Source organism: Cupressus sempervirens, chromosome 2, assembly GCF_028749045.1.
Source record: "Cupressus sempervirens isolate cs-2001-9-10 chromosome 2, ASM2874904v1, whole genome shotgun sequence".
Classification (NCBI taxonomy): Eukaryota; Viridiplantae; Streptophyta; class Pinopsida; order Cupressales; family Cupressaceae; genus Cupressus; species Cupressus sempervirens.
In genome coordinates, this window is record NC_143119.1 from 687,000,278 (window position 1) to 687,011,722 (window position 11,445).

Consider the following 11,445-nt stretch of genomic DNA (forward strand, 5'->3'; position numbering starts at 1 on the left):
AATGGTCAAAGGGGGTCATAGGTCACCCTATGACGCCCTTTGACCTATCCGAACAATTCAAATATATCCCTAGGGGTCCTAGGACCCCTAAGGACATAAGTTGTCATTTGATGGGTCAAAGGGTGTTATAGGTCACTTTATGACCCCCTTTGACCCATATGAATGATTTGAATATGTCCCTAGGGGTTATAGGACCTCTAGAGACATATGTCATCATTTAATGGGTCAAAGGGGGTCATAAGGGTGACTTATGACCCCCTTTGACCCATATGAATGATTTGAATATGTCCCTAGGGGTCTTAGGACCCCTAAGGTCATATGTCGTCATTCAATGGGTCAAAGGGGGGCATAGGTCACCCTATGACCCCCTTTAACCCATATGGCCCATTCAAATATGTCCCTAGGACCCTTAGGGATATATGTCATCGTTTAATGGGTCAAAGGGGGTCATAGGGCAGCCTATGACCCCCTTTGACCCATATGAATAATTCGAATATGTCCTTAGGGGTCCGAGGAACTTTAAGGACATATATCATCATTTAATGAGTCAAAGGGTGTCATAGGTCACCCTATGACCCCCTTTGACCCAAATGAACGATTCGAATATGTCCCTAGGGGTCTGAGGACCTCTAGCGATATATGTCATCATTTAATGTGTCAAAGGGGATCATAGGTCACCCTATGACCCCTTTTGACCCATACAAATGATTCAAATATATCCCTAGGGGTCCTAGGACTCCTAGGGACATATGTCATCATTTAATGGTTCAAAAGGTGTCATAGGTCACCCTATGATCCCCTTTGACCAATATGAACGATTCGAATATGTCCCTAGGGGTTCTAGGACCCCTAGAGACATATGTCATCGTTTAATGGGTCAAAGGGGGTCATAAGTCACCCTATGACCCCCTTTGACTCATATGAATGATTTGAATATGTCCCTAGGGGTTCTAGGACCCCTAGAGACATATGTCATCGTTTAATGGGTCAAATGGGGTCATAGGTCACCTTATGACCCCCTTTGACCCATATAACCCATTCGAATATGTTCTTAGGGGTCTGAGGACCGCTAGCGGCATATGTCATCGTTTAATGGGTCAAAGAGGGTCATAGATCACCCTATGACCCCTTTTGACCCATATTACCCATTCAAATATGTTCCTAGGGGTTCTAGGACCCCTATAGAAATATGTTGTCGTTTAACGGGTCAAAGAGAGTCATAGGTCACCTTATGACCCCATTTGACCCATATTACCCATTCGAATATGTCCCTAAGAGTCCTAGAACCTCTACGGACATATGTCATCTTTTAATGGGTACCTATGACCCCATTTGACCCATTTGAATGATTCAAATATGTCCTTATGGGTCTTAGGACCCCTAAGGACATATGTCATCATTTAATGCATCAAAGGGTGTCATAAGGCACACTATGACCCCCTTTGACACATATGAACGATTCAAATATGTCCCTAAGGGCCTTAGGACCACTAGGGACATATGTCATCGTTTAATGGGTCAAAGGGGGTCATAGGTGACTTTGACCCATATGGCCCATTCGAATATGTCCCTAAGACCCTTAGGGACATATGTCATCATTTAATGGGTCAAAGGGGGTCATAGGGCACCCTATGACCCCCTTTGACCCATATGAACAATTTAAATATGTCCTTAGGGGTCCGGAGAACCCTAAGGACATATGTCATCATTTAATCGGTCAAAGGGTGTCATAGGTCACCTTATGACCCACTTTGACCCATATGAATGATTTGAATATGTCCTTAGGGGTTATAGGACCTGTAGTGACATATGTCATCGTTTAATGGGTCAAAACCCTTAACCAATATGAACGATTCTACTATGTCCCTAGGAGTCCTAGGACTAGTAGGGACATATGTTGTCATTTAATGGGTCAAAGGGTGTCATAGGTCACCCTATGACCCCCTTTGACCCATATGAATGATTTGAATATGTCCCTAGGGGTTATAGGACCCCTAGCGACATATGTCATCGTTTAATTGGTCAAAGGGGGTCATAGGTCACCCTATGACCTCTTTTGACCCATACGAACAATTCGAATATGTTCTTAGGGGTTCTAGGACTCCTAGAGACATATGTCATCATTTAATGGGTCAAAGGTGGTCATAGGTCACCTTATGACCCCCTTTGACCCATACAACCCATTCGAATATGTTCCTAGGGGTTTGAGGACCTCTAACAACATATTTCATCGTTTAATGGATCAAAAGGGGTCTAGGTCACCCTATGACTCGCTTTGACCCATATGAACAATTCAAATATATCCCTAGGGGTCCTAGGACCCTTAAGGACATATGCCACTGTTTAATGGGCCAAAGGGGGTCATAGGTCACCTTATGACCCCCTTTGACCCATATGACCCATATGAACGATTCAAATATGTCCCTAGGGGTCTTGCGACCTCTAGGGACATATGTCATCATTTAACGGGGAAAAGGGTGTCATAGGTCACCCTATGACCCCCTTTGACCCATATGAATGATTTGAATATGTCCTTAGGGGTTATAGGATCCCGAGCGACATATTTCATCTTTTAATGGGTCAAAGGGGGTCATAGGTCGCCCTATGACCCCCTTTGACCCATATGAACAATTCAAATATGTCCCTAGGGGTTTTACGAACCCTAGAGACATATGTCGTCATTTAATAAGTTAAAGCGGCTCATAGGTCACCCTATGACCCCCTTTGACCCATATGACCCATTCGAATATGTTCCTAGGGATTCGAGGACCTTTAGCGACATATGTCATCATTTAATGGTCAAAAGGGGTCATAGGTCACCCTATGACCCGCTTTGGCCCATATGAATGATTCAAATATATCTCTAGGGGTCCTAGGACCCATCGAGACATATGTCATCATTTAATGGGTCAAAAGGAGTCATACATCACCCTATGACCTCCTTTGACCCATATGAACAATTCGAATATATCCCTAGGGGTTATAGGACCCCTAGAGACATATGTCATCGTTTAAGGGGTCAAACGGGGTCATAGGTCACCCTATGACCCCCTTTAACCCATATGACACATTCGAATATGTTCCTATGAGTTCGAGGACCTCTAGCGACATATGTCGTTGTTTAACGGGTCAAACCCATATGAACGATTCGAATATATCCCTAGGGGTCCTAGGACCTCTAGGGATATATGTCATCTTTTAATGGGTCAAAGGGTGTCATAGGTCACCCCATGACCCATTTTGACCCATATGAACGATTCAAATATGTCCCTAGGGGTTATAGGACCCATAGCAACATATGTTGTCGTTTAATGGGTCAAAGGGGGTCATAAGTCACCCTATGACCCCTTTTGACCCATACAAACAATTCGAATATATCCTTAGAGGTTCCAAGACCCCTAGAGACATATGTAGTCGTTTAATGGGTCATAGGAGGTCACAGGTCACCCTATGACCCCCTTTGACCCATATGACCCATTTGAATATGTTCCTAGGTGTCCGAGGACCCCTAGCAACATATGTCATCGTGTAATGGGTCAAAGAGGGTCACATGTCACCCTATGACCCCCTTTGACCCGTATGAACAATTTGAATATGTCCCTATGGGTTCTAGGACCCCTAGAGACATATGTAATCATTTAATGGGTCAAAGGGGGTCATAGGTCACCCTATGACCCCCTTTGACTCGCATGACCCAATCGAATAAAGTTTCTAGGAGTCCAAGGACCCCTAGCGACATATGTAATCGTTTAATGGGTCAAAGAGGGTCATAGGTCACCTTAGGGGTTCTAGGACCCCTAGCGACATATCTTGTCATTTAATGGGTCAAAGAGAGTGATAGGTCACGTTATGACACCCTTTGACCCATTATACCCATTCAAATATGTTTATAGCGGTCTTAGAACTCATAGCAACATATGTCGTCGTTTAATGGGTCAAAGGGGGTCATAGGTCACCCTATGACCCCCTTTGACCCATATAAATGATTCAAATATGTCCCTATGGGTTGTAGGACCCCCAGGGACATATGTCATCGTTTAATGGGTCAGACGGTGTTATAAGGCACCTTATGACCCCCTTTGAACCATATGAATGATTCAAATATATCTCTAAGGGTTTTAGGACCCCTAGGGACATATGTCGTCATTTAATGGGTCAAAGGGGCTTATAGGTCACCCTATGACTCCCTTTGACCCATATGGCCCATTTGAATATGTCCTTAGGACCCTTAGGAACATATATCATCATTTAATGGGTCAAAGGGAGTCATAGGGCATCTTGTGACCCCCTTTGACCCATATGAACAATTCGAATATGTCCCTAGGTGTTCCAAGACCCCTAAGGACATATGTCATCGTTTAATGGGTCAAAAGGTGTCATAGGTCACCTTGTGACCCCCTTTGACCCATATGAATGATTCCAATATGTCGCTAGGGGTTATAGGACCCCTAGAGACATATGTCATCGTTTTATTGGTCATAGGGGGTCATAGTTCACCCTATCACCCCCTTTGACCCATACAAATGATTTGAATATGTCCCTAAGGGTCCTAGGACCCCTAGGGACATATGTCATCGTTTAATGGATCAAAAGCTGTCATAGATCACCCTATGACCTTCTTTGACCCATATGAACAATTTTAATATGTCCCTAAGAGTTATAGGACCCCTAGAGACATATGTCATCATTTAATTGGTCAAAGGTGGTCATAGGTCACCCTGTGAGCCCCTTTGACCCATATGAATATTTCAAATATGTCCTTAGGGGTTCTAAGACTCCTAGAGACGTATGTCATCGTTTAATGGGTCAAAGGGGGTCATAGGTCAGTGTATGACCCCCTTTGACCCATATGACCCATTCAAATATGTTTCTAGGGGTCTGAGGACCTCTAGCGACATATGTCATCGTTTAATAGGTCAAAGGGGGTCATAGGTCACCTTATGACCCCCTTTGACCCATATGAACGATTCAAAGGACCCCTAAGGACATATTTGAATCGTTCATATGGGTCAAAGCTGGTCATAGGGTGACCTATGACCCCCTTTGATCCATTAAATGACGACATATGTCGCTAGGGGTCTTAGGACCCCTAGGGATATATTTGAATCGTTCATATGGGTCAAAGGGGGTCATAGGTCACCCTATGACCCCATTTGACCCATATGAATGATTCAAATATGTCCCTAGGGGTCCTCATAGGTCACCCTATGACCCCCTTTGACCCATATGAATGATTCAAATATTACCCTATGGGTCCTAGGACCCCTAGGGACATATGTTGTCGTTTAAAGGGTCAAAGGGGGTACTAGGTCACCCTATGACCCCCTTTGACCCGTATGAATGATTCAAATATATCTCTATGGGTCCTAGGACCCCTAGGGACATATGTCATCGTTTAATAGGTCAAAGGGTGTACTATGTCACCCTATGACCCCCTTTGACCCATATGAACAATTCGAATATGTCCCTAGGGGTTATAGGACCCCTAAAGACATATGTCATCGTTTAATGAGTCAAAGCGCGTCATAGGTCACTCTATGACCCCCTTTGACCCATATGACCCATTCAAATATGTTCCTAAGGGTCCGAGAACCTCTATCGACATATGTCATCATTTAATGGGTCAACAGAGGTCATAGGTCACCCTATGACCCCCTTTGACCCATATAAACAATTTGAATATGTTCCTAGGATTTATAGGACCCCTAAAGACATATGTCGTCATTTAATGGGTCAAAGGAGGTCATAGGTCACCCTATGACCCGCTTTGACCCATATGACCCATTCAAATATGTTCTTAGGGGTCTGAGAACCTCTATCGACATATGTCGTCGTTTAATGGGTCATATGAATGATTCGAATATATCTCTAGGGTTTCTATGACTCCTAGGGACATATGTCATCGTTTAATGGGTCAAATTGTGTCATAGGTCACCCTATGACCCCCTTTTACCCGTATGAATAATTCGAATATGTCCTTAGGGATTATAGCACCCCTAGAGACATGTAATTGTTTAATGGGTCAAAAGGGGTCATAAGTAACCCTATGACCCCCTTTGATCCATATGAACAATTCAGATATGTCCCTAAAGATTTCAGGACTCCTAGAGACATATGTCGTCGTTTAATGTGTCAAATGGGGTCATGGGTCACCCTATGACCCCCTTTGATGTATATGACCCATTCGAATATGTTCTTAAGGGTCCGAGGACCCCTAGTGACATATGTCATCGTTTAATGGGTTAAAGAGGGTCATATGTCACCTTATGACACTGTTTGACCCATATTACCCATTGAATATGTCCTTAGGGGTTTTAAGACCTCTAGAGACATATGTTATCGTTTAATGAGTCAAAGAGAGTTATAGGTCACCTTATGACCCACTTTGACCCATATTACCCATTCAAATATGTCCCTATGGGTCCTAGAATCCCTAAGGACATATGTCGTCGTTTAATGGGTACCTATGACCCCATTTGACCCATATAAATGATTCAAATATGTCCTTATGGGTCTACGACCCCTAAGGACATATTTCATTGTTTAATGGGTAAAAGGATGTTATAAGGCACCCTATGAACCCCTTTCACCCATATGAACGATTCGAATATGTCCCTAGGGGCTCTAGGACCCCTAGGGACATATGTCGTCGTTTAATGGGTCAAATGGGGTCATAGGTGACTTTGACCCATATGACCCTTTCGAATATGTTCCTAAGACCCTTAGGGACATATATCATCGTTTAATGGGTCAAAGGGGGTCATAGGGCACCCTATGACCCCCTTTGACCCATATGAACAATTTGAATATGTTCTTAGGGGTTTGAGGAACCCTAAGGACATATGTCATCATTTAATGGGTCAAAGGGTGTCATAGGTCACCTTATGACTCCCTTTGGCCGATATGACCGATTTGAATATGTAATTAGGAGTTATAGGACCCGTAGTGACATATGTCGTCGTTTAATGGGTCAAAGCTTTTGACCCATATGAACTATTTGAATATCTCCTTAGGGGTCCTAGGACCCCTAGGGACATATGTCATCATTTAATGGGTCAAAGGGTGTCATAGGTCACCCTATGATCCCCTTTGACCCATATGAATGATTTGAATATGTCCCTAGGGGTTATACAATCTCTAGCAACATATGTCATCGTTTAATGGGTAAAAGGGGGTCATAGATCACGCTATGACCCCCTTTGACCCATATGAACAATTCTAATATGTCCCTAGGAGTTCTAGGACCCCTAGCAACATATGTCATCGTTTAATGAGTCAAAGGGGTTCATAGGTCACCCTATGACCCCCTTTGACCTATATGACCCATTCGAATATGTTCCTAAGGGTTTGAGGACCTCTAGCTACATATGTCATCATTTAATGGGTCAAAAGGGGTCATATGTCACCCTATGACCTGCTTTGATCCATATGAACGATTCAAATATATCCCTAGGGGTCCTAGGACACTTAGGGACATATGTCATCATTTAATAGGTCAAAGGGGGTCATATGTCACCCTATGATCCCCTTTGACCTATATGAACAATTCGAATATGTCCTTAGCGGTTATAGGACCCCTAGAGACATATGTCATCATTTAATAGGTCAAAGGGGGTCATAGGGTGACCTATAACCCCCTTTGATCCATATGACACATTCGAATATGTTCCTAAGAGTCTGAGGACCTCTAGCGACATATGTCGTCGTCTAATAGGTCAAACTCATATGAACGATTCGAATATATCCCTATGGGACATATGTCATCTTTTAATGGGTCAAAGGGTGTCATAGGTCACCCTATGACCCCTTTTGACCCATATGAACATTTCGAATGCCCCTAGGGGTTATAGGACCCCTGGCGACATATGTCATCTTTTAATGGGTCAAAGGGGGTCATAAGTCATCCTATGACCCCTTTTGATCCATATGAACAATTCGAATATGTCCCTAAAGGTTCAAGGACCCCTAGAGACATATGTCATCGTTTAATGGGTCAAAGGGGGTAATAGGTCACCCTATAACCCCCTTTGACCCATATAACCCATTTGAATATGTTCCTAGGGGTCCGAGGACCCCTAGCGACATATGTCATCATTTAATGGGTCAAAGAGGGTCACATGTCACCCTATGACCCCCTTTGACCCATATGAACAATTTAAATATGTGCCTATGGGTTCTAGGATCCTTAGAGACATATGTCATCATTTAATAGGTCAAAGGGGGTCATAGGTCACCCTGTGACCTCCTTTGACCCACATCACCCATTCGAATATGTTTCTAGGGGTTCGAGGACCCTTAGCAACATATGTAATAGTTTAATGGGTCAAAGAGGGTCATAAGTCACCCTATGACCCCCTTTGACCCATATTACTCATTCGAATATGTCCCTATGGGTTCTAGGACCCCTAGGGACATATCTTATCATTTAATGGGTCAAAGAGAGTGATAAGTCACCTTATGACCCCCTTTGACCCATTATACCCATTTGAATATGTTTATACGGGTCTTAGAACCCATAGGGACATATGTCATCGTTTAATGGGTCAAAGCGGGTCATAGGTCACCCTATGACCCCGTTTGACCCATATGAACGATTCAAATATGTCCTTATGGGTCCTAGGACCCCTAGGGACATATGTCATCGTTTAATGCGTCAGAGGGTGTCCTAAGGCACCCTACGACCGCCTTTGATCCAGATGAATGATTCGAATATATCGCTAGGGGTCTTAGGACCGCTAGGGACATATGTCGTCGTTTAATTGGTCAAAGGGGGTAATAGGTCACCCTATGACCCCCTTTGACCCATATGGCCCATTTGAATATGTCCCTAGGACCCTTAGGGACATATGTCATCATTTAATGGGTCAAAGGGGGTCATAGGGCACCCTGTGACCCCCTTTGACCCATATAAAAAATTCAAATATGTCCTTAGGGGTTCAAGGACCCCTAAGGACATATGTCATCATTTAATGCATCAAAGGGTGTTATAGGTCACCCTGTGACCCCCTTTGACCCATATGAATGATTCTAATATGTTCCTAGGGGTTATAGGACCCCTAGAGACGTATGTCATCGTTTAATTGGTCAAAGGGGATCATAGGTCACCCTATGATCTCCTTTGACCCATATGAATGATTCGAATATGTCCAAAGGGGTCCTACCCCTAGGGACTTATGTCATCATTTAATTGGTCAAAGGGTGTCATAGGTCACCCTATGACCTTCTTTGACCCATATGAATGATTTGAATATGTCTATAGGGGTTATAAGACCCCTAGAGACATATGTCATCATTTAATGGGTCGAAGGTGGTCATAGGTCACCTTATGACCCCCTTTGACCCATATGAACAATTCAAATATGTCCTTAGGGGTTCTAGGACCCCTAGAGACATATGTCATCGTTTAATGGGTCAAAGGGGGTCATAGGTCACCTTATGACCCCTTTTGACCCATATGACCCATTCAAATATGTTCCTAGGGGTCCGAGGACCTCTAGCGACATATGTCATCGTTTAATGGGTCAAAGGGGGTCATAGGTCACCTTATGACCCCCTTTGACACATTAAACGATGATATATGTCCCTAGGGGTCCTCATAGTTCACCCTATGACCCCCTTTAACACATATGAACCATTCAAATATATCCCTAGGGGTCCTAGGACCCCTAGGGACATATGTCATCATTTAATGGGTCAAAAGGGGTCATAGGTCACCCTATGACCCCCTTTGACCCATATGAACAATTTGAATATGTCCCTAGGGGTATAGGACCCCTAGAGGCATATATAGCCATTCAATGGGTCAAAGGGGGTCATAGGTCACCCTATGACCCCCTTTGACCCATATGACCCATTCAAATATGTTCCTAGGAGTTCGAAAACCTCTAGCGACATATGTCGTCATTTAATGGGTCAAAGGGGGTCATAGGTCATCTTATGACTCCCTTTGACTCATATGAACGATTCAAATATATCCCTAAGGTTCCTATGACCCCTAGGGTCATATGTTATCGTTTAATGGGTCAAAGGGTGTCATAGGTCACCTTATGACCCCCTTTGACTTTTTTGAGCAATTCGAATATGTCCCTAGGGGTTATAGGACCCCTAGAGACATATGTCATCGTTTAATGGGTCAAAAAGGGTCGTAAGTCACCCTATGACCCCCTTTGACCCATATGAACAATTCGAATATGTCCTTAGAGATTTCAGGACTCCTAGAGACATATGTCCTCATTTAATGGTTCAAAGAGGGTCATAGGTCACCTTATGACCTCCTTTGACTCATATGACCCATTCGAATATGTTCCTAGAGGTCCGAGGACCCCTAGCGACATATGTTATCATTTAATGGGTCAACGAAGGTCATAGGTCACCGTATGACCCCATTTGACCCATATTACCCATTGAATATGTCCTTAGGGGTTCTAGGACCCCTGGAGACATATGTTTTCATTTAATGGGTCAAAGAGAGTCATAGGTCACCCTATGACCCCTTTTTATCGATATTACCCATTCGAATATGTCCCTAGGTGTTCTAGAACCTTTAGGGACATATGTCATCGTTTAATAGGTTAAAGGGAGTCAAAGGTCACCCTATGACCCCCTTTGACCCATATGAACGATTCAAGTATGTCCCTAGGGGTCGCAAGACCCCTAAGGACATATTACATCGTTTAATGGGTGAACGGGGGTCATAGGTCACCCTATGACCCCATTTGACCCATACGAACAATTCGAATATGTTCTTAGGGGTTCTAGGACCCCTAGAGACATATGTCGTAGTTTAATGGGTCAATGGGGGTCATCGGTCACCCTATGACCCCTTTTGACCCATATGACTCATTCGAATATGTTCTTAGGGGTCTGAGGACCCCTAGCGACATATGTTGTTGTTTAATGGGTCAAAGAGAGTCATAGGTCACCCTATGACTCCCTTTGCCCCATATTACCCATTCGAATATGTCTCTAGGGGTTCTAGGACCCCTAGAAACATAAGTTGTCGTTTAATGGGTCAAAGAGAGTCTTAGTTCACCCTATGACCCCCTTTGACCCATATTACCCATTCGAATATGTCCCTAGGGGTCCTAGAAACCCTAGTGACATATGTCATCATTTAATGGGTCAAAGGGGGTCATAGGTCACCCTATGACCCCCTTTGACCCATATGAACGTTTCAAATATGTCTTTATGGGTCTTGGGACCCCTAGGGACATATGTCATCATTTAATAGGTCAAAAGGTGTCATAAGACACCCTATGACCCACTTTGACCCATATGGCCTATTCAAATATGTCCTTAGGACCTTTAGGGACATATGTCATCATTTAATGGGTCAAAGGGGATGATAGGGCACCCTATGATCCCTTTTGACCCATATGAACGATTCAAATATGTCCTTAGGGGTCCTAGGACCCCTAAGGACATATGTCGTAATTTAATGGGTCA